Below are 23772 nucleotides of genomic sequence, written 5' to 3' on the forward strand. Positions count from 1 at the left end.
AAAATAGGCCTGGGATGTGTGATGGATGAGCCCCAATGTATTTCAAGCCAGAATAAGCCCTAAATGAGGAGGGAGGGATTTGGTTCACAACAAACTTCTTATGAAGTAAAGTTCCCCATTATGAAGAACTTATTCTAGCAGAAAGTGGGTGGGCTTGAATTTGTGATATCTGGGTTTGTGGACCAAATAAAATATTGTTTTATAAGTGGAATACAGTGGTAGTTCTTAACCTGAAGCACTATTTCTGGGTTAGCGGAGTCTGTAACCTGAAGCGTATGTAACCTGAAGCGTATGTAACCTGAAGCGTATGTAACCTGAAGCGTATGTAACCTGAGGTACCACTGTAGTTGGATGTTACCTTGGAGTGCTCTATAACACGCACCTGACCATAACACGCACGTAGTTTTTAGAGGAGGAAAATCCGTAGGCATGCCACCCATAGGCATTCCCTCCATAACACGCACAGACATTTCCCCTTACTTTCTAGGAGGAAAAAAGTGAGTGTTATGGTGCAAAAAATACGGTATATAGCTGACAGATGAAGAATCAGAATCCCCTTTTTTCTTTCTTTCTTTCTTTTCCTTTCTTTTTGTTTTTATTTAGATTAGGGTTTTTCATGCTTTTTGCATTGTAAAAAGCGATTTTGTAGTTGATATTAACATTTGTATATATTCTTTTAAGCTTTAATAAAATCTACGGGGGGGGGAATAAATGGGTGGGCTTATTTATCCCTTTGTTGTATTTTGCACATCTGACTCAAGAGTAAGGCCGGCCCTGCCATGAGGAAAGAGTGAGGCAGCTGCCTCAGGCGGGAAATATGGAGGGTCTGTCAGAGGAGAAAGTTCTCTGTGTTTGTATGCTGGGCAGCCTGTCCTGCACCCACTAAACTAGGCCACTGACCTCAAGGTGCAATGGAGGATGTGTAAATCAGGTTCAGTGGTCTGCTGAGCTTTTATACATGAAGCTTCAGGCAGAAAAGCCCCTTGATTTTCATGGGAAATTTTCATTGCTTGGATAACGTCATATTTGTTTTGCTGCTGCGTAATGGGCACCTCCAGTTCTGTTACCTATCCTGGTCTTTTCAAGCACAACTTGTTTGGAATGCATATTTCATATTGTGATTGCTTTGGGATACAGCATTATGCAGACCCTCAGCTATGTCCATATTTTCCAGGGACAGTCCCAGATTTACAGAAGCCATCCTGGTTTCTGATTTGACCTTCGAATGTCCTGCTTTTCCTTAAGACATCCCTATTTTCATCAGAAAAATGTTGGAGGGTTATGGAGTTATGCGACCCTTGAGCCAAGGAGACCGTTAGGTCCAGTTGCGGACAACTCTGAGGTTGTGCGCTCATCTCACTCTATAAGCCAAGGGAGCCAGTGTTTATCCGCAGATAGCTTCTGGGTCATATGGCTAGCATGACTAAACCGCTTCTGGCGAAACCAGAGCAGCGCACGGAAATGCCATTTACCTTCCCGCTGGAGTGGTACCTATTTATCTACTTGCACTTTGACGTGCTTTCGAACTGCTAGGTTGGCAGGAGCTGGGACAGAACAACGGGAGCTCACTCTGTCACGGGGATTCGAACGGCTGACCTTCTGATCGGCAAGCCCTAGGCTCTGTGGTTTAAACCATAGCGCCACCCGCATCCCTTTATATAAAATACATTTATATAAAATAAATGTATCCCTTTCATCTTGTTCTTGTGCTTGGCTTTGGGTTCTGAGGGGCATGTTCTTCTTTTCTGGTGTGTGTGTGAGATTCAGCATGGGATTGGCATGCAGGTGGTGAGTCCTTCCAGGTGCTTCAATGGTCCTGGAAAAAAGACTCTCCTGGGAGCAGAGTCCCTGCTCCCTCCCCTCTGTGTTAGCTGGATGACGTAGGCACTGTCCCTTCCCCTTGTGCCACACCCTCCCTGGGAAAGGTAAATTGCAGCTGACATGCAGCGGGAGTATTCTGTCAAAGGCAAGCGGCAACCTTGAGTGAACAGCACCTTGGGCAGGTAAGTGCTCACCTGAGATGCCGCAAAAGGCACCTCAGAGAAGAGAATGGGAGAGGGATAGAAAGGCCCTCAAGGAGGGAGAGAACAAATACCTGGAACACTGAATGAGATTGCCTTTGAAACTGATGATGGCAAAGGTGTTTCATAGAGCAGGCATGTATTTATTTAACCATCTGCTTGGTCACCACAGGTGACCAGGAGATGTATGCAGGTGAGTGAGCTGGGGGCTGCTGGGGACTGAGCACTCTGCCCCTCATGTGGCAGGCCCTTGTGCTTTTTTTCTTGGTTTTTTATTGAATTATTACAGAAAGAGAGAGAACAAACAAAGGAAAAAGGAAAAACACACTCTTTACACCTATACCATACAGAAAGTAAGTAAAGTTATTAGAAAACCAAATGAAAAACACAAATGACTGCTGGGGGCTGAACACTCTGTCTCTCATATGGCAGCCCCTTGTGTTTTTATACTGACTGTGGAGGAGACCTAGTCTAAGGTTGCCATATTTCAAACAGTGAAAGTCAGGACACAAAAGTTGCTGAAGTGTTTTTTTTGGGGGGGGCAGTTGTTGAATTTTTGGGGGAGGGCAAAGTTGTTGAGTTTTTGGAGGGGAAAGTTGTTTGTTGAGTTTTTTAGCAAAATTGTAAAAAACCCGATGTTTTTGAGCTTTTTTAAAGCAAAATTGACAAAAATGACACTGCCAACATGGGTTGTCATACGTCTGAATTTTACATTTCTGCCTGGACGCTGCTTCCAACTGCAGTATTCCGAGTATGTCTGGGAAATTTCGGACGTATGGCAACCCTGTTCTGGTTGCTAACCACATTTTTACTCAGGTTTGGTACAGATGGAATGAAATGCTTCATTTGTCCCACTCCCCTCCAAGTAAAAAGCCAGCCTAGCAATTTATGTGTTTATTATGTGACCTAGTAACTTTGGGAGGCTGTTAACTAATTCATGGTGCATAAGAAACAAATGCAAAGGTACCTGCCCCAAAGAGCTCACAGTGTAAAAGTATGCACAGGGGAAAGCTGCAAATAGATGGAAGCTGGGGACCAAGCTAGCCTTTTCCACTCCCTGAAGTGCTGACTGTTGTGTCTTCCTTCTCCCTCTCATGTGCAAAACACAACAGTGCAAACTGCAGGACCCAGAAGGAAGGGGTCTTATGGTGCGGTGATGCCACACGATGGAAGCAGCAAGAAGGGTCAGGTGGTGTGTAGAATTTGGGCAAAGAAATATCAATAGCAACTGGCAGTGCTGATACATTTTAAGAGCCTGGTCAGCTAAACAGAGGTGTAGTGTGGGGGGAGGCAGGGGGGCATGGCCCTGGCAGCACAATTTTGAGGGGGCACAAACCAGGCATCCCCATTCAGGGATCCCTGTCTCACCCTACCTGCTGCTGGGGGTCTCTGGGCTCCTAGTTCCAGGATGGTCTCACTGTCACATCCCTGGCCCCCTCGCTGAATGGCTGCCTGGCCAGTGCTCACCCACTCCTTGCTTGGACAGTGAGCTGGCACAGGCATAGACAAAGGGAGGTGGGCAAGGGTGACCCCAGAGTGGCCTGGTCTGGCACTCCTCTCTACGGGCATCAGGGGAATTTGCCCATCAAGGGCTGCATTGACCAGCTGGGCTCCCCCCTGCACAGGCAGGGAGGCAGGCAGTGCAGCACAGTCCCACTTGGTGCTGCTGGTGAGGGCTGGGCTGGCACAACAGGCTCCGTTCATCCTCCGTGGCCCCAGGCACCAGCAAACGCTGCTACACCACTGCAGCTAAAGTCCACTTTGGAAGAACAATAGAGCCTCTTTTCAAAACACTTGCTCCTGTATCTTCATTGTTAAAAAAAACCCTGCCCTTTCCTTTGTTGAATAGTTTATGAGTCTATTTTATTTGTCACTGAACCTTTCTTCCTGTGACCTTTTTCAAATGACCATCCTAGCTTTGAACTCCTAGTATTCAGTTTCTTTCTGCTAATCCTTTCCTCATCCCGTTAAACTGTTTTTTTCAATTTATGATTGGTATTTTGGGTGCCGTGAACATGACATTTCCCCCATCCAACTGGCAGCCAATGGATTTTCAACAAGGAAAATCCAAAAATGGGAAGTAAATCCAATACAAAAATCGCATTGTGGGGGTGGGTTTTGGTGCCATTTCTATGATCCCATCTATCCCTACACACACACACACCCTTTCCATTTTGCTTCTGTTAGCCAATAGAAAAGGATGCAGGTTCCTGGAAATTTAAAAATAATTTTTAAAACAGCTCACTTGTGCAGAAGAGATCTTCCACAAGGCAGCTGTATTTAATAATTATAATATAAGTTTGCCCTTGCAGGCACACAAAACAGGGAAGGAAAGGGGGGAAAGCGAGTGATTCCACATTGTTGCCTATTTCAGAGGGTGCGAGGCTTGTGCTAGGGAGGGTTTCTGCACATATCGGGAATTCAGCTGTCGGGGACAGTGTCCTGGCTGAAATCCCTGAAATGTCCAGGGAAATCTCAACAACTTTTGTGTCCGGATTTTCACTTTCTGAAATACGTGCAGAGATTTCATTCCGGGGCTCCCTGCTCCTACTCTGTTAAGGTAAAGGTAAAGGTACCCCTGCCCATACGGGCCAGTCTTGACAGACTCTGGGGTTGTGCGCCCATCTCACTTAAGAGGCCAGGGGCCAGCGCTGTCCGGAGACACTTCCTGGTCACGTGGCCAGCGTGACATCGCTGCTCTGGCGAGCCAGAGTCGCACACGGAAACGCCGTTTACCTTCCCGCTGGTAAGCGGTCCCTATTTATCTACTTGCACCCGGAGGTGCTTTCGAACTGCTAGGTTGGCAGGCGCTGGGACCGAGCAGCGGGAGCGCACCCCGCCGCAGGGATTCGAACCGCCGACCTTTCGATCGGCTTTAACCCACAGCGCCACCTGCGTCCCTACTTGGCTAAAATCAGATTTTTCACCATTCTGCTTCAGTGCAAGGTGGGACCACCCAAAACAAGCACAATAGGTGTGCCTATTCAGCAGAAAGCTGCAGCAACAGAAGGGAAATACGATGAGGCCTTAGATTGTCGCCTTAGATTTGTTGTCCAGATGTTGCTTCTTCTGCAGTAAAGGCAAGCCAGCTAGCTCAAGTTGTACTGGAGTCAGGATTGAAGTGTGGGAAAGGGCAAAGGCAGCAAAAAATCTCAGCAAAAATCTCAGCAAAATGCTCTCAAGTAATTAAGACCTATAAGGAAATCATTTATCAAAAACTATATTTAACAATAGGGTGAACAAGTTTCTAAAGGAAGAAGAGATCCTTTTAAACAAATAACATGAAGAACAGAACTAGATAAGGGAAACGTATGAATCACTGTGAATCTGAGAGCAATACAGACACACATATTGGTCCATGGCGGCCCACGAGATAAAATCCAAAAAGTGACAGCAGCAAAGCTCCTTTATTAAGATGGATTGAAAGTAATGAGCAAGCTTCCAAGTTCATCAGAATTCTTGTTCAGGGTGGATGTTAACCAAAAAGAAAAGGGAAAGGGTGTGTGTGTGATTGAACTGTTACTAGGCCAGCAACAGATTTAGGGGTTTGGCCACCCTGGGCATGGAGCCTCGAGAAGCAGGGGACACCCAACTGGCATCACACAGGGCACCGCGGAAATTTGAGACCCCCAAATCTACCACTGACTAGGCAATAGTCCTAAAAGGGAACAGAGGATGTTTTCTTCACACCTCATTTGGTTAGGCTGTGCACTTTGCAAAAAGGCCTCAGAGGTTGCAGCAGAATAATAGTCTCAGAGAACTGTAGAGGTGGAAGGGATCATGACTGCTTTCCCTTTGAAATAATAAAAGTCTACAGATCCTGAAGTAGGGACGCGGGTGGTGCTGTGGGTTAAACCACAGAGCCTAGGGCTTGCCGATCAGAAGGTCAGCGGTTCGAATCCCCGCGACAGGGTGAGCTCCCGTTGCTCGGTCCCTGCTCCTGCCAACCTAGCAGTTCGAAAGCATGTCAAAGTGCAAGTAGATAAATAGGTACTGCTCCGGCGGGAAGGTAAACAGCGTTTCCATGTGCTGCTTCGCCAGAAGCGGCTTAGTCATGCTGGCCACATGACCCGGAAGCTGTACGCCGGCTCCCTCGGCCAAGATGAGCACCGCAACCCCAGAGTCGGTCACGACTGGACCTAATGGTCAGGGGTCTCTTTACCTTTACCTTTACAGTTCCTGAGATCCAGCTTAATGGGAAAGAAGAATAGGGCAAGATGATAACTCTGAGGTACCTCCCAGCCCTATCGTTGACCAGTCCAGCAACGCGAATTGAACCAGAAGTCAGGTCCCAGAGAATCTAGGGCTCCTGTTGCCCATGTAAACCTCCTAGCTGATTAATCTGGGCAGCCCAAAGTGAAGCATATGGTAGCCAGTTTGCCCCCAGATGGCCTGAATATGAAGGGCCAGGAGGGTTTACTGAATGCATCTTGGACCAAGACCCCTTCTCCACATCTTCTCTTCTCTCTCCTCTGCCCAGGTGGGTGGGTGCTAGGCTAGATGATCAATGTCACGGGTCAGATCGCAGGCCATGCCAAACACGTATAGCGCTAAAGAAGCAAATGAAAAGGGGAAAGCTTTGGGCAAGAAGAGAGTGATGAACCATGCCTACCTGCCCTTTCCCCAAAAAGCTACCATCGCCCAGCTGCTTTTTTATGGTGGCTTCTGGGTCCCAACCAGAGGAAAATCAGGTCAAGGAAAGGGGTGCTTGGGGAAATGATGTTGACCAGGAAAACCAAGCAGGTGTCAAGTGAGAGGATACATGCAGTTTCATGCAGCCAGTGGGTGGGGATGCTGAACCAGTCTCAAGGTTGTGGGTTTGAGCCCCACGCTGGGCAAAAAGATTCCTGCATTGCAGGGAGTTGGACTAGATGACCCCTGTGGTCCCTTCCAGCTCCGTGATTCTATTATTCTAACTGGACCGCATGAAAATGCCTGTACCTGTTTGGTTTTGACATGCAACAGTTTAAATATCCTCCCCCGAATCTCGGCCAGGGACTCTTTGCTTCCATCTATAGCTGATGCTCTTAAATAGTGGGACAGATGCATACCCTCCCTCCAGGACGAATATAATTCCAGAGTGAGACAGGATCCTTTCCTAACCAACTAGGACATATGAAGGTTAAAGGCCCTCTAATGGAGGATCCCCTTTGGTTCATATTGGGTTTACTAGGGATGGCTACTCTCCTGGCCTGACCAATCTGGGAAGAGCAGATGTCAAAGCGATAAATAACTGCCTGACATTCAGAAGACATCTTAAGGCAGCCCTGTTCAGGGAAGTTTTTAGTCTGTGATATTTTACTGTATTTTTGGTTTCTATGGAAGCCGCCCAGAGTGGCTGGGGAAACCCAGCCAGATGGGCGGGGTACAAATAATAAATTATTATTATTAAATTATTTAAATTATTAGCAGTCGCTTGGTTCCAATGGTGTTTCCCTGGGTGCAGTTCTAGGAGGAGTCACAAATGTGTGGGAATCCTCATTTGCAGCAGTGGGGTCAAGGTTCTTAGTGGGCATCTCTGCCTGCAACATACTTAAACAGAGCTGCAGTGGTTTGGAGAAGCCAAGAAGAAGAAGAAGAAGCCAAGTGTTATTCCCCCACCCCACCCCCTCGCCTATTTTGTTGTTGCCTTGGCTCTTCTTCAAGGTGCCTGTCCACTTAAGTTCCTATGGGCTCTGAGGCAAAGTGGCATAGCCTTCCTTCTCCCGAGGTCATCAATTCCTGTGTCCCCTGGTTGGTCTTCTACGTCCCTGGGGCTGTGCCGTGATTGGTGCTTGCGTTAGACTCCTGTCCTCCAATGGAGATAGAGAGGAGAGCAGCCCATTGATTTCAAAGGGAATGTTCCAATGGGTACCAGACCTTTTGTAGCTTTATGCCAACAAGGTAGGGGGAGGGAGCACATTCTGAGCAAGCATAACTCTGTGGACATACTCTGCTCCAACCCCACCATGTCTCCACCTCCACCCCTTTGAGCCACCAACATAGAGGCTCCACCAGCACAACAATGGTAGAACCACTGCGCTAATACATTTTCAGGCTCTGCCGGCCCAAGTGGAATTAAGAATGGTCCTATTCCCACTCAGAAGGTGTATGTCAAGACAACGATTGTACAAGAAGAGATATTGGGTTATGTCCCTCCATCTGGAGATGGCTCTCTCATCCAGCAGGGGCATCAATAATAATAATAATAATAATAATAATAATAATAATAATAATTTATTATTTATACCCCACACATATTAAAAACACGATAAAACATCAAACATTAAAAACTTCCCTAAACAGGGCTGCCTTCAAATGTTTTCTACATAAGTCAGATAGTTGTTTATTTCCTTGACATCTGATGGGAGGGTGTTCTACCGGGCAGGCTCCACTACCGAGAAGGCCCTCTGCCTGGTTCCCCATAGCTTCACTTCTCGCAGTGAGGGAACTGCCAGAAGGCCCTCGGAGCTGGACCTCAGTGTCTGGGCTGAATGATGGGGGTGGAGACGCTCCTTCAGGTATACTGGACCGAGGCCATTTAGGGCTTTAAAGGTCAGCACCAACACTTTGAATTGTGCTCAGAGGGGGGCATTCCATGTTTGTGCAGAGGGACAGAACCGGATAGGCACCGGTTCTAGTTTGCTTAAAGTCCCCTCTGGGCTTCCTTTCCTCTTGCCCTGCCATGCGTAGACCTATTACGTGGCTCCTGTAAGTGACATTGGCAGTGATCCACTGTACACAATTTCTGCGTAATCATGACTAATTTGTGGTTTTCATTCATTCTTAAATTCTTCATCACCAAATTCCAGACCTTTACCCTATAGGTGTCTTTCTCTTCCTTGGTTAAATACCTATGACGATGTTATCTTGGGCTGGTCACTTTCCTCCAGGGTCATTCATTTTCCTTGAGAAAATACCAGACCTCTGCTATTGTGATTGCAGCTTGCCATTGGCAGTCAAAGTGCTTATTAATGGAGACTGAGTAAGTGACGGGAAAAAGAAGAAAAGGATCTGTCCCCACCTGACCTTCTGCTGGAATCTTGGTTTCCTGTAACTGCAGGGCAGGAGAGGTCAAAGATTCTGCAGCTGCTTCAGCTTCCTTAGTTATCTCTGGTGTTCCAGGATCCTGGGTCAGAACTCCAGGATCCTGTGGTTGCTGAGTCAGTCGTTGCACTATGAACACTGCACTTACTGTTTAGCGAAAAGGTGATGGCAGCAGTGCAACAGAGCTTTTATATTTATCTTATACTACTGAGATAAAGCTACTGGACATGATAAGAGAACAGATATTAATATTGGTGCGCGCGCTCACACACACACACACACACACTCCTTTTTGCATTCCAGGGTCACCTAGGCCCAGGTTAAATTTGAGATTTGTACTAGTTGTCATGTAAATTAATTTACTTATGCTTGCAAATACAGTGGTACCTCGGGTTAAGTACTTAATTCGTTCTGGAGGTCCGTTCTTAACCTGAAACTGTTCTTAACCTGAAACACCACTTTAGCTAATGGGGGCCTCCTGCTGCCGCCATGCTGCCGGAGCACGATTTCTGTTCTCATCCTGAAGCAAAGTTCTTAACCTGAGGTACTATTTCTGGGTTAGCGGAGTCTGTAACCTGAAGCGTATGTAACCCGAGGTACCACTGTACTCTATATTTTAATTAGCCACTGAAGGGTAAAAGGGCATATTCTTTTGTTATCAGGGCTTTGTAGTTAATATTTCCGCTCTGCTTCTTTAAAATTTCCCCAGAGACTCCCCAAAATACATTATGGAAACCTGTATTCCCATATATACACCACAGTTGCCGGAAGGAGACATACAAGGCACCATCCAACCACCTTAGGGACTCCACTTGGGATTTGTATAGGGTTTACTCTTTAGCCTTTTCTTCTCCTAAAGATATCCCACAATGCAGTGGAGGTTTAGGATCAGAGTTTTCCTTCTCCTAGATGGGCTGCCTGTCTTCACATGCAAGGAAAGTACTTAAGTCACCGAGGGTTTGAGACCCATCAACAACTCTCACCTGGTTTAGCCAGCAATCAAAGTATTTTCCTGGGGTGTAGCTGCTGTCACATGCTGATAGCTTCTAGGAACCCACCCTAAATGCAGGGTGGGGACCAATGGTGGACAAACTATTCCAGAAGGAGCATGACGTGGTACTACCCCTGCCCAAACAACCCATACATCCGACTTATACACATCTGTAAAACACATTATTATTATTAAGTGATATTATTAAGTTAGCATAAACCTTTGGAATTGATCTTTGATTGTCTGGAAAACTCTTAAATGAAATGAAGCACCACCAGTCTTCCACAAAGGTATCTTTGTTCTTTGTTCTTTCCAGCCTTCATTTGTGAGTCAAATTTTCCATAAGGGCAATATGCCATACTCTCTTGTACAACTGCGGTTTATAGCTTAACCAACAACAACATACCCAAAACAGAGCTCCTTCTCCCTATAAATTTCAACATTAGGGTTGTGTTCAACAAAATTCAACATAGAGTATACCCACTGAAATGAATGGGCCTAAGATAGTCACGTCCATTAATTAAAATGAGTCTACACTGAGTATTACTAAGGTTGGATCCAACCCATCCTCAGAGAGGCACAAAAGCTGTCATAAGATTCTGAGATAGAATTTAGCAATCATTAAACAATTCCACCAAACGTGTATAAAGTCTGCCATTTTAGCGTCACATGTACACCATGTAAGCTATTCCTGTTTCAGAAGAATAACTTAGCGCTCTAAACGTGTTGAGACTACCTGTATTGCTCAATTTGCCTCCTGAACCTGCTGAATTTTTCTGTATGCTGCTGCTCTTTCAGTGCATTCTAACTTTTTTATGGGCTAATTTGGAAATACAGGGAGGAATTCCATGTAGCACAATGGCAATTGTTCCGTCAGTGCAAGCTTTTCACCTTACCAGACACCTGGTACACACCCAGCTGGGCACTTTACCCAGAGTTTGTGTTTCCTTTTGGAAGTGAGGCACAGTGGAGACTGTGTGGTCTTTATTTGGTTAATTGACACATACATATATACAACCGGAGCCCATGATGGAGAGGGCCGGAGCATAATCACCCCAATAAGTTATTGTTTCTCCCATAGCCACAGCTGTGGATCCCAGCAGAAATCAAACATCATGCTCTGCCTCTGTGCCTTTCCAGCCTGCAACTTTCCCTCTAGTTCACACCACAGTCCCCCAAACTTTAACTTTGTCTTTCTAGCTGGGGGAGGCTGGGGGAGGGGCCCCACCCATTTGCTGTCTCAGACAGAGCCCCTTCCCTTTCTTTTCCTTTAATGGCTCATCACCCAGGTGATTACCTCATCAGGAAGCTGGTCTGGCTTATATTTTAAAACTTACTGGATCCAGGAATTCAGGAGTCTGGCACCCACAAACTCATCTAACACTTTATTCGGATTCCAATGGATCTGTAAATAGATGGGTTGAGTGAATAATGCCAATCCCTGAGAGTGTATATTTTCCTTCCAGAAACAGATTGCAAGGGCAAAAAGGCATGTGTTATGAGCAGGGTTTGAGTGTGTCGGCAGTTGGCAGACTGATTCTCCGTGTGACCAGGCTTATGCCAAAAGCTCCCCTTGTGTGCATGCGCGCGCGCGCACACACACACACACACACACACACACACAGAGAACAGAATTCATCTCCCTCTCACTGGGCTTCTCTTTTGCAGGTTGTCTTTGGAAAAAGCATAGAGGTGGCCAGGATCTCTCCCCTACCCACATACAGTCTGCAAGTGCCCTCCTCCTGCCCACCAAAAGTATGGAAGGTGCCAGGAAGATGTTCATGACCCAGCTGCAGAATTTGCCCACTGTGGTCCTCTTCATTTCCTGCTCTGCTTTCCTGTTCCTACTTGTTGCGAAGAATGAATGGGAGTCCCTTGAGACGCTTTCCTCACCACACGACATCAAGCTCAAGGGCGGCCCAGATTCTGCAGACAATCGTAAGAGTGCCATGGTATTTGAATGGGAATCTGCACTGGAGAGGACAAAGGAGACCAAGCCCTCTGGTCTGATTTCCCCACCAAAACCAGTGGCCAAGCGGCATCCCTTGGAGGTTGTCTATTCCACTGATTATAAGTTCCTTCTCAACGAGCCAAAGAAATGCCTGGAGAGGAGCCCTTTCTTGATCCTGCTGGTGATAACTGAGCCCCAGGATTTTGCCACGAGGCAGGCCATCCGGCAGACGTGGGGCAATGAGAGCTCAGTGCCTGGGGTTTCCATTCTTCGTCTTTTTCTGACGGGTGTCCACCCAAAATTTGGATACCCGCTCCAGGCTCTTTTGGAAGAGGAGAGTTCCATCCACAAAGACATTATTCAGCAGGACTTCCTGGATAGCTACAACAACCTTACCCTGAAGACTCTGATGGGCATGGAGTGGATAAGCAAGTTCTGCCCCAATGCCACCTACGTGGTGAAGGCAGACACTGACATCTTTCTCAATGTGAACTACATGGTGTCCCACCTGCTGCAGCCTCACCTGCCACCCAAGAAGAACTACATGACAGGGTACATCTACTGGAAAACAAAGCCACTGCGTGACAAGGCCTACAAGTGGTATGTGCCACGGGCGGTGTACCCCAATGAGACCTACCCGCCCTACTGCGCAGGCCCAGGGTATGTGTTCTCTGGGGATCTGGCCAAGAAGATCTACCAGGTAGCAAAGACCATCAGGGTCATTAACATGGAAGATGCCTTCATGGGAATCTGCCTGCATGAGCTGGGCATCAGTGTGACAGAAAGCCCCTGGGGTCTCTTCAACGTGTACAAAGTCAAGTATGAGAAGTGCCAGTTCTCCAAGGTGGTGGTGGTGCATCACTACGGGCCAGAGGAGCTGCTGCAGATTTGGCCTGGCTTTCGGGACCAGAACCAGACTTGCAAGAGTTAAAAGGGAGGGAGGTGAACAGACACACAGCCTCTTGTGGAGAAGTTGGCGTAGAGGACTGGCAACATGCGTGCATGTTCCTGTACAATGGACAAATCCATGCCAACAAATTGTGATGAGGAATGGGAAGGATGGCTCAGAGAAGAAGGGAGATTCTCTGCTTGTCAAAATTGGTATTTATGCCCTCAGAAGCGAGCTGGTCCCACATAACATGCTCATCGTGCCGTGTGGTTCGTTGCCATTCACACTGCTCTCCTCCCCGTAGAATCTCTGCAGCTGCCCATAGCAACTTGTTTGGTCTGCTCTGAACTGACCACTGTGCTACTAATGTGCCAAATTGACAACCTCAGGGTTTTGAGATCATCACAGCCACCCCCTCACCTACTGGAATAGAGCAACCCTCAAGCCATGCAGGTGTGGCACTAGGTGTAGGATTGCCATACGTCCAGGAATTCCTGGAAATATCCTCTTTTTGGGGTCCTACATGCCCATCCAGGGGGAATTTTACATTTTAAAGCAATTGTTCGGGATTTTGGGTTTTTAAATATATATAAAATTTTTGTGTGCAAGCAGTTCTGTATGTTACCTCTTGAAATATGGCAACTAAAACAATTTTTGTGTCTGCAAACCCTACACTAGGGCAATGCACAATTCACCTGTTCCAACATGTTGAAATGCAGCCTGGTCATCTTTAGAGTAATTTAAAGCAGATCAGTAGAAGTTTCCTTCACAGTAGGAAGCCATACTCCACATAGGACCTGCCTCTTTGGGTTGTTGCCAGTTGTGCAAAAGACTTATTTGTCATCTTCTGCTGCTTTTTCATATATATAAATATATATGCACACACACATACACTGTCTGTTTTCAAAGAGCTTCTCCCAAGACACAACGCAGCATTATTTATACATGAATCACCATAAAGACGTTAACCCAGCCATTCCCTGTTCTCTTTGAAGGATGAGATACTGTTGAAAAGGAGGGGAAAGGTGAATCCTCAGCCAGGGAAGAGCATTCAGAAAAAGTAACGAAAGTATCGTCATACAAGTCCTCAATTTTGTCATGGTCCAGCAAAGTGGGATTCACTGAACCCACTTCTCAGAAGAACTGGGAATGCCCAGAACCCCCCTAACCCTAAAACACCTACACCCTGCAAAACTAATAAAAAACATTAGAAAGCAGGCAGCACATATCAGCCAACCCTCCCCTAAGCCAAAAGATCCTAGTTCATCATTAAAAATTGGTAGGGGCTGGGGGGGGGGTTCTTGATGGGCCTTGTAGTGCCCTTGGAGCTACGCTGGGGATCCCAAGAACAGACTTGATTATTTTTTACTGAGCGCCTTTTTCACTTGCCTTATAATTTTGGCTGGAGATTTAAATGCCTGTGTAAGAAAAACCTCATTGTTCCCTATTTAATTCATATAATCTATGTCTTTTGTTTTATTATGATTTTATTAAACTGATTTATTTATATATCTGTATCTTGTTTTTTTCTTAATTGTGTTTCTTAATTGTAAGTTGCTTTGCGGGCTGCTAAGTGGGAGAAAAGTTGTGTCTAAAATAAAGCTGTGGTTATGATGATACAATCTGAGAAGTGTTTTATTAGCTCGTAATATATAAGAAAGCCACTTGCCAGGTTTCCCGTATACCCTGAGGCCACACCAAAATAGACTCTGGGTGGGAATATGTTCCAGGTCACAGATATAATGAAATCGTCAGTCTCCAACAACATTTTCACGTACTGAAACTTCTTTCGGCTTCTGCCAGTTATTGGTGTTGCCCAAAAAACCATAACACACGTTGCTGATTTTTGTTAGTAAGAACACAAATGAACCTTTTGGGAGGAAAATGATGAGAAAGCTCATCAGAAACAGCTGTGAACTGCATTTACAGCATGCCATGGCCGCGTGGGTGTCAAGTAGACCTCTATATTTGGGGCCTGTAAAGCGGCAGCCCTGTCTTCTACTGTGCCCCTGGGATCAATTTCACCAGCCTTTCACCGACGCTTCCTCCATGCAGCCTATTATGCACAAGGAACTCTGGGGTTGTTTGTTCTTGAGAAAGCATGTCTCATAGGCAAGCACAAATCTCTCTGTATCTCAAGCTTCAGGTCCTCATTTAACTGCACAATCTCTCTCTGTTCTGCTGCACTGCCTGGAGTTGCCTTCTGGAAGGTCTCCCCATCCTTGGAAGATGCCACACTGCCCAAATTGGCCTGGGAAAGGTTGCCCCAGCCTGTGCAGCACCGAGAGACGCCAACAAAAGCTTACAGATAAACATAAGGACAGCTGAAAACATGGGGTGGGGGGAGAACCACAATCATTAAAAGACAATCCAACACTGATAGAATTAAAACATTGTTGTTGATCCTCTTAACTGAAGCATCATGTTTTAGGCCCTAGCAAGGGCCATCCATGCCAACAAAATCATAAAAGAAACGATTATAAAATAATAATAACATTATATAATAATAATTTATTATTTATACCCTGCCCATCTGACTGGGTTTCCCCAGCCACTCTGGGCGGCTCTCAAAGGAATATTAAAAACACAATAAAATATCAGACATTAAGAACTTCCCTAAACAGGGAAATACACAGTAAAAATGTCAGAATTCTCAGTTCAGCAAAACTTTTATTTGGGACAAACCCAAATACTACCCAAGTGGCAAGTGTTTAAGTTCTCCAGGCAAGATTTCAAATAAGGTATTTGAGGCGGGGGGTGGAGAAGAAGGAAAATAATAAATACAAAAATTACAGCAACCAGCTACAAGAATTTCTAAATAGGCCAATGTAAATCTGCTGCTACAGAACAATCAGAGCCACCTTTTTTAATATCCTTTTTCTGTTGGCAAGTGAAAATGCAAGGTTTTTGATGTTGTTGATTGGATCAGTAGCCTGGTGCAAGCAAAATGTGGAGGGAGAGATGGGCCAGCATCTTGGCCCCCATAGCTAGGAGGATGTGGATCAGGGGTCAGCAAACTTTTTCAGCAGGGGGCCGGTCCACCGTCCCTCAGACCTTGTGGGGGGCTGGACTATATTTTTTTTAAAAAGAAAAAGAACAACTTCCTATGCCCCACAAATAACCCAGAGATGCATTTTAAATAAAAGGACACGTTCTACTCATGTAAAAACATGCTGATTCCCGGACCGTCCGTGGGCCAGATTTAGAAGACAATTGGGCCGGATCCGGCCCCCGGGCCTTAGTTTGCCTACCCATGATGTGGATGATATCAAGGGGAAGGGATTTTGAGTTAAGTAAATCCTTGCTATTAGAAAAAGCTTAGAGATACTTTTATGATAATATCTGAATGCCTGCACCAGTAGCATACTGGAGTAGATTTGGAAAGTATTTTGAGCTAATCTTACGGTAAGATTTCCTTTCTTAAACATTTTGGCTTCTTGTTCTTCCTCATTCCTCACGTAGTGTCAGAGCATTCTGAAATAAAAAAATTAAGGTCTTATATATATAATAAATGTTCATAAATCTAACAATGAAGCACGTACATAGATATGTGGACCACATGTCTGGAGCAGCACAGGAAGACATCCTGAAACTATTTTGACTCCCAAACTGACCAAATGTTTTCTCTGCAAGGAGGGAGGAGGTGAGGAACCTTCCCATTGTCTCAGGAATTGGGTAATCAACATCTCAAAGGAATGGCCAGACTACTGGGAGAGGCAATCAGATAACCTGACAGACACGAAAAACAACAACATTCAAATTTCTGTTGTAGACCACCTTTTCTGTGGTGTAGGTATAATGTTTGTGGGGGGTGGTCTTGGGTTACACCCCTTCTGTGATGTAGGTATGATGTATGGATGGGTGGTCTTGAGCTCTAGGGCAGGGAATTTAAAATGTCTATATAAGGGCAGGCACACCTTGATTCTGGGTCCTCCTCTTTTCCTGCATGTGAGGGGAGCACCCTGTTGCAACAGTTCAATAAAGATCAGGCTTACTAGCTGCTTTGCTTCTCAATATTCTCTGGTTGGCCTCCGTTATTTTCTCCTACTGATGGAGAACCTATAAAGAACTCTATAAGGGCTCTTGTGCTTCCCATAAGGGCATAAGGGCAGATTTTGTTTACAACAATTCCTGGGAGGTAAGCTGTTAAATCCAGTGATCAACTCATCAGGGAAGTCATCAATAGGACTAAGCCTGTGTGAAACAGGGAGGGGTGAGGCTCCTCCTTAATATACCGGTATGTGTGTTAGTTGGCAGGGAAAGAAAAGGTTTAGGGTTTCAGCTTGGGAGACAGAGACTGAAGGAAAACTGTTTTTGTTTTTAATTACAAGTGCACAGAGTAAGAGGAGACACACAAAAAAGAAGAAACAAGAAATAATACCCATGTCGAAAGCAAAAGAGACCAACAACAAGAACCAGGGAACCAGGCAGAGCCTACAGGGAACCAGGCAGAGGGCCTTCTCGGTAGTGGCACCCGCCCTGTGGAACACCCTTCCAGCAGATGTCAAAGCGATTAACAACTACCTGACATTTAGAAGACATCTTAAGGCAGCCCTGTTCAGGGAAGTTTTTAACGTGTGATATTTTATTGTATTTTTGCTTTCTATGGAAGCCGCCCAGAGTGGCTGGGGAGGCCCAGCCAGATGGGCGGGGTATAAATAATAAATTATTATTATTAATTATTATAAGATATTGTGTATATTAAAAGGGGGGGATTGTTGTAGTAGTTAACCATACATTAATCTAATATGGTATTTGTTATGTACTGAAATTTTCACCCTGGGCCAGCAGGGGGATACTGTAGATAGCGCGGATCTTGGATGTGGCCGGGTGGAGTTCCTGGGCTATCTTATTGATGCCTCCAGCCTTCACTCGACCACATCCAAGAACCTGCTGGCCCAGGGTGAGAACTTCAGTACATAACAGTATTTATAAAAAATGAACTTCAAATGTCCTTGAATTGGTCTGTGGGAGGGTTACCTGCCTTGGTTGGGTCCCATGAAGTGCTTCAGATAAGTTGGGATTAAGGAGAGAGAGAGAGAGAGAGAGAGAGAGAGAGAGAGAGAGAGAGAGAAGGGGGGTCTGGGCCAATTGACTCGGAAGAAGATGCCCCCTGACAGGGACTGGGGACAGGACTCTGATCTGTGGTTTGGGGCTGTGGATGAACTGGGCCAGGATGTAGAAAGATGGAGAGGACCCCCAGCAGCCCCTCCAAGTGTCCTTATTTTCCAGGGACAGTCCCAGATTTACAGAAGCCGTCCCGGTTTTTTATTTGATCCCAGAATGTCATGCTTTTCCTTAGGACGTCCCTATCTTCATGGAAGAAATATTGGAGGGTATGGAGTTATGCGACACCCGAGCCAAGGAAATAAGTAACTATACCGTACAACCTTTAGAAGACATTTGAAGGCAGCCCAGTATGGGGATGTTTTTAAGTGTTTGTTTTATTATGTTTTTATATATGCTGGAAGCTGCCCAGAGTGGCTGGGTCAACCCAGTCAGATGGGCAGGGTATAAATAATAAAATGATTATTATGGAATACGACGTCACGTCTCTATTTTCAATAGAGAAATGCTGGAGGGTGTGCTAGTGAGAAAGCAGATTTGATCCTGGAATTGTGTCTTGAAGTGGCTGCAGAGATTGTTTCGGGACTGGGGTGCGAGTTTAGAGCTTCTGACCCACAACCAGAGTGGAGGCCAAAGCAAAACAGATGAGGTCCAGGAAGATTAATTTACTTGGACCGAGAAATTTGTGATGATACCAAGACAAGGAACTCTGTGGGGGGCCCAGGACAAAAGACCATGCAAGCAGCTGCCCACCGGGGGAGCAGGGCAGAGGTTTGAGTCTGTTATCTGAGACTCTTTTACTTTTCCCGCTGGTCTTAGCAATGGATTTTGTAGCACACTGCTTTTTTGTGTGTTTATGGTTTTTTACTATTTAATGTGATTTTAAAAAAAAGAATATCTCTGGTAACTGTTGGTGTGTTTGAAAGCTACCTTAGAGGTGCAACTCTGACTGAACTATGCACAAAGAAGGAGGGAGGAGGAAGCCTGGAGAATTCCTGGGGAACTGGAAATTGCTGGGTTGGTCTAAAAGTATTGTATTATAATCTGCTTTGATTTGTTCTAAATGCCTCTACTTACATTCTCTGTTATTTCATTTTACAGGAAAGTTGTGTACTTTTCCTTTCTGTTGGCACATCTGGGTCAAATGTGTGCCTTGGGAAGAGGTTGATGGTATGGGGTTGTGGGTACCCTGTTTGATCAGTACTTTTGAGAATTATTTATTTACGTATATATGCAACTTGAGTCTACATTGGAGGGATTCCCAGCATTCACATCTCAGGAGGGGCTTGCTTGCTTGCTACAGAAGCGCAGAACTGGATTCAGCGGCAGCCAAACAGTCCTCTCTGTGTCTCTTCAAAAACAGCTTGAAGAAAACAATTCTGCATCAGCCTACATCATCCAAGCTGGAACCCTCAACCTTTTCTTTCCCTGCCCACTAACACGCATAAGCTGGAGAAACCACTCCTCTCTTTCAGTTGATGACTTCCCTGATGAGTTGATGACTGGGCTTAAGGGCTTATCTCCCCAGGATGCCCAGGTCCAGAAAAACTAGGTTGGCCCACATTTTTACACTGCTAAATCAAATGTCTGTCAGCTCATCTTAATTGTCCAACAGGGAGCACAGACCCTGTGTACAGCATGCCAAGATCCCTGGACTCGGAGATTGGGGTGGCCTGTCATTTTTCTCTGAACAATAGAATCTTACGATTTACAGTAAGGGATTTTTGTGCTTTTTTAAAAAATAAAGACATTCTGGAATACTTAGATGCAACTGTGAAACAGGAGAATTCCATGTTGTGGATCATTAGGAAAGGGGATGAAAACTAAAATGTGAATATCATAATATTGTTATACGAATTTCTGTTGCAACAACCACTTGGAATACTGCTTACAATACTGGTTGCCTCACCTTATAGAATCGTAGAGTTGGAAGGGACCCCAAGAGTCATCTAGCCCAACCCCCTGTAATGCAGGACTCTCAGTATAAAGCATACAGTGGTACCTTGGGTTACATATGCTTCAGGTTACATACGCTTCAGGTTACACACTCCACTAACCCAGAAATAGGGCTTCAGGTTAAGAACTTTGTTTCAGGATAAGAACAGAAATTGGGATCAGGCGATGCGGCAGCAGTAGGAGACCCCATTAGCTAAAGTGGTGCTTCAGGTTAAGAACAGTTTCAGGTTAAGAACAGACCTCCGGAACGAATTAAGTACTTAACCTGAGGTACCACTGTACTGCAGAGCTGGGGGGTGGGGAGGGAATCAGAAATGGACAACCCAAACGAGCAAGGAATTGGAGCGACTTCTCTATGAGAAAAGGTTACAACACTGGGGGCTTTATAGTTTAGTGTAGATGGGAGGTTGCAGAACCCCTTGGTGGCATCTTTCCTGGAACAAATGTTTGTCCAGATCACCTCCAGCGCTTCATTCTGCAATCACATCCACCCCAAGCGTGATAATCAGACGCCACAAATTTGTGGAGGATAGTAGGCCTGGGGCTATGTATTGCCCACAACAAGCCTCTAAACCAGCAAGCCTCTACAACACCCATCATCCCTAGCTAGCAGGACCAGTGGTCAGGGATTGATGGGAGTTGTAGTCCAAAACAGCTGGATACCCAAGTTTGGGAAACACTGGTCTAAAACATTACAATTTTGGTGAGGAGCACTCATGTCAAGCATGTGGGGTGATCTAACCTTAGTTAAATCAGATTGTCCTAATGCTTCCTTGGTTGCTAAGTAACTTATCCTCTATTATTCCAGCTTGATGCCATAGAGTTTTCCACAGGACAAACAAAAGTTCTCTCACCTTGGCAACACTGGGCTACGACAAACAGGACCAGTCTAATGTGTGAGAGGAAGGAAGGAGAATGGAGGCGACATTTGGATCTCATGTTAGGATGACCAAGGGGGCAGGGATGCCAACTTGAATAAAATATTGGGGGTGGGGAGCGAGGTAAGCCTATCCCTTTGATATACAATGGATAATGGAGCTCATGAGACAGAACAGACATTGGACTGTTCCAATATATTTGTTGCAGAGGAGTCTAAATCTGTGTGCGACAAAACCATCTCCATTCAATACTGTATTGAGATATGGCAACGCAGTCAAGATAAATAAATAAATAAAACCTATAAATATAGGTTTGTTTGTTGTTGATGATGATGATTTTGCACTGCCTTGGCTCAGTGCCCAGTGCAGGTATACTGCTCATGCTGCCCTAAATCTGGCACTGCAGTTAGCATTACCGTATTGGCCAGTGATTGACCTAGTATGCACTGGCATTGATTGGATCCTCAGTTTAAGTTATGAGCACAAAGCTTGGTCTTGCATGTGCCTTTTGCCTCTTCTTCCTCCTGAGAGTGAGGGGAGGCTACTGAAAGCTTCTGCTTTTGTTTATGAATAATTCAAGCTTCCCAATTACAATGGTACCTTGGTTCTCAAACTTAATCCGTTCCGGAAGTCTGTTCAAAAACCAGTGTTCCAAAACAAAGGCAAGCTTTTCCATAGAAAGTAATGCAAAATGGATCGATCCATTCCAGACTTTTAAAAACAACCCCTAAAACAGTAATTTACCATGAATTTTCCATCTAACAAGACCATGAATCCATAAAATGAAAGCAATAAACAATGTACAGTGGTACCTCAGGTTACAGACGCTTCAGGTTACATACGCTTCAGGTTAAAGACTCCGCTAACCCAGAAATAGTACCTCGGGTTAAGAACTTTGCTTCAGGATGAGAACAGAAATTGTGCTCCGGTGGCGCAGCAGCAGCAGGAGGCCCCATTAGCTAAAGTGGTGCTTCAGATTAAGAACAGTTTCAGGTTAAGAATGGACCTCCAGAACGAATTAAGTACTTAACCCGAGGCACCACTCTACTGCACTAGAAAATACCACATTTTTCGCTCTATAAGATGCACTTTTTCCCTCCTAAAAAGTAAGGGGAAATATGTGTGTGTCTTATGGTCTGGTGCGTCTTATAGAGCGAAAAATACGGTACTTTTTCTAGGTGCTCTTCCCTGGTTGAGGATTCACCTTTTCCCTCCTTTTCAAACTTATCTCATCCTTCAAAGAGAACAGGGAATGGCTGGGTTAACGTCTTTATGGTGATTCATGTATAAATAATGCTGCGTTGTGTCTTGGGAGAAGCTCTTTGAAAACAGACAGTGTAACTTCCGGAGGCGGCGCGAACGGTAATGGCGGTCCTCTTCCACTAGTGAGGAGGAAGCTCCGCGGAATTGGGTCGTCCGCTACGGCGAAGCGGAGACCCACTTTGGAAACCCACAGGCAGCAAGAGCCTGTGGTCTCGAGACTCGGTGGGCGCCAGAAGCGACCCCCAAAGCGCTGAAGGAACCCCGTAAGGGGCTCCGGAACGTGGAGGGGGTAGCGGCGCTGTGAGTCGTTTCGCGATCCGCGGAGTGAAGCCGCGTTGCTGCTGCCGGTGAGCGCTGACCTCTCTTCCTGAAAACTTCTGATTCGGAAAAGCAACAACCCGTGAGTAAAGAAGGACTTTATAAAATTTGAGACTAAAAACTACTGAATTTGGCTGAAAGCGGAGCGACGTAAAAACAGGAAGTCCGTCTTCCGCTGTCACTGAATTTCAAAGCAAAGAGCTGGAGGAGTGGAGGCTTAGAAAGAATCCTCAGCCTATCTGATCTGAGCACCCATTGAACTTTTTTTTTTAACAAAATCAGGACTTTAAGCATTTGACTATCTGACTTATATTCGTACTGTGATACCTATCTTCTATTGGACTACAATTTGGATGAGAAACCCAGGTGCTGGAGCTGCCTGAGCAACTTGAGCTGTCAGTTCTGCAGATCTGGCTATTGTGTATTAGAACTTGCAACAATCTGAGGGGGTTTGGGCTTGTTACTTTGAAACATCAATTGAAGTACCAGTATGCACTGTCTGATACAATGTGGCTGTTAAATACCAACTCTGTTTAAAATCTACTATCGAAGGTCCCTGGACATTAAATTTGATTCTAGTAAAGCTATTAGAATCGGATTCTTCCCTTGAGACATTTTAAGCCCCCCCTAGAGGATTTGGGATTTATAGCAGTGACATTATTTCACTTTCCTTTTCCCCGACCTCCTGTTTGATTGTTTTTCTCTGGGCCGCTGCTTTCTCATGGGAACAACTCAGCTTGACCTTGACTTTTAGATAACTTTGGAATGAGTGGCGCAAGAAGGAGGGGAAGAACTAGACAAGCAACTTTGACAACTTTAACCTCAGTTTCGCAGGCACGTAGATCATCTGTACCTACTTTGCCTTCAGAGGAAGAAGCTGCTTCTCTGCCAAGGGCAGGAGAGGGAGAAACTGAACAGTTACAATTGGAAGATATGGCCTCAGGAGCAACTGCCTCTATTCTAGAGAAAATCTATGAAAAATTGGAATCTCTGGACAAGAGAGGGGAATCCTTGGACAAGAAAGTTGATGAACAAACAGCCAAAATTGAACAAAACACAGAATGTCTAAATAGATTAACCGGACAAGTATCACAGAACGCACAGGCAATTGGGCAGTTGATGGAGGCCACAGTAGAAAATCGGAAATTGGCCGAGGACACTAGCCAAAAATTAGAAAATCTAGAAAAAGAGGTAAGACCATTCTGCAAACAAGTAGGCGAACATCAGACTTATCTATCTATGATAGAACTGCGGAACCGGGAGAGTAATTTAAGGATAAGGGCGATACCAGAAGTGGAAGAAGGCAACTTAGCTGAGTTTCTGACTAAAGAATTTTCCAAGTTCTGGAATTTAGAGGAAAAGGACTTTAAAATTGTGTCTGCTTTCAGACTTGGAAGACTTATAAAGAAAGA

At 45.3% G+C, this 23772-nt stretch overlaps 1 pseudogene across 2 annotated transcripts in view; it reads left to right on the forward strand.

The window, feature by feature from the left end:
* The first annotated feature begins 1713 nt into the window (after window positions 1-1713).
* Window positions 1714-23772, forward strand: part of LOC307206404 (beta-1,3-galactosyltransferase 1 pseudogene) — a 102129-nt pseudogene continuing 80070 nt past the window's right edge. Inside the window, exons 1-2 of one of the 2 annotated variants that reach the window (XR_013843947.1) lie at window positions 1714-2003; window positions 11707-13489. The product of XR_013843947.1 is annotated as a beta-1,3-galactosyltransferase 1 pseudogene (transcript). Of the gene's footprint in view, window positions 2004-5424; window positions 5448-11706; window positions 13490-23772 lie in introns of those variants that run through there. The other variant, XR_013843948.1, reaches the window with a different exon arrangement.

The sequence above is a fragment of the Podarcis cretensis genome (genome assembly GCF_951804945.1).
Source record: "Podarcis cretensis genome assembly, chromosome: 17".
Taxonomy (NCBI): Eukaryota; Metazoa; Chordata; class Lepidosauria; order Squamata; family Lacertidae; genus Podarcis; species Podarcis cretensis.